The following is a 1,353-nucleotide window of genomic DNA, read 5'->3' on the forward strand; positions in this document are numbered from 1 at the left end:
ATGATCCTGAGACCCCCCGATAGAAAGATCCTGAGACCCCCCGATAGAAAGATCCTGAGACCCCCTGATTGATGATCCTGATACCCCCCGATTGATGATCCTGAGACCCCCCTCAATTGATGATCCTGTAACCCCCCGATTGATGATCCTGAAACTCCCCGATTGATGCTCCTGAGCCCCCCCTCGATTGATGATCCTGAAATCCCACGATTGATGATCCTGAAACCCCCCGATTGATGATCCTGAGACCCCCGATTGATGATCCTGAAAACATCCGATTGATGATCCTGAAATCCCACGATTGATGATCCTGAGACCCACCCGATTGATGATCCTGAGACCCCCCGATAGATGATCCTGACCCCCCCCCCCCCGATTGATGATCCTGAGACCCCCGGATTGGTGATCCTGAGACCCCAATTGAAAGATCCTGAGACCCCCGGATTGATGATCCTGAGACCCCCGATTGATGATCCGGAGACCCCCGATTGATGATCCTGAAATCCCCCGATTGATGATTCTGAGACCCCCCGATTGATGATCCTGAGACCCACCCGATTGATGATCCTGAGACCCCCTGACTGATGTTCCTGAGACCCCCCGATTGAAAGATCCTGAGACCCCCAGTTTGATAATCCTGAGACCCCGATTAATGATCCTGAGACCCCCGATAGAAAGATCCTGAGACCCCCGGATTGATGATCTTGAGACCCCCCGATTGAAAGATCCTGAGACCCCCGGATTGATGATCCTGAGACTGTGACCCCCCCCCCCATGATTGATGATCCTGAGACCCCGATTGATGATCCTGAGACCCCCGATAGAAAGATCCTGAGACCCCCGGATTGATGATCTTGAGACCCCCCGATTGAATGATCCTGAGACCCCCGGATTGATGATCCTGAGACCCCCGATTGATGATCCGGAGACCCCCGATTGATGATCCTGAAATGCCCCGATTGATGATTCTGAGACCCCCCGATTGATGATCCTGAGACCCCCCTCGATTGATGATCCTGAAACGCCCCAATTGATGAACCTGAGACCCCCCCAATTGATGATACTGAAAACATCCGATTGATGATCCTGAAACCATCCGATTGATGATCCTGAAACCCCCCGATTGATGATCCTGAGACCCCCCGATTGAAAGATCCTGAGACCCCCCCCCGATTGATTATCCTGAGACCCCCGGATTGATGATCTTGAGAACCCCCGATTGAATGATCCTGAGACCCCCGGATTGATGATCCTGAGACCCCCGATTGATGATCCGGAGACCCCCGATTGATGATCCTGAAATGCCCCGATTGATGATTCTGAGACCCCCCGATTGATGATCCTGAGACCCCC

The sequence above is a fragment of the Pristiophorus japonicus genome, chromosome 5, assembly GCF_044704955.1.
Source record: "Pristiophorus japonicus isolate sPriJap1 chromosome 5, sPriJap1.hap1, whole genome shotgun sequence".
NCBI lineage: Eukaryota > Metazoa > Chordata > Chondrichthyes > Pristiophoridae > Pristiophorus > Pristiophorus japonicus.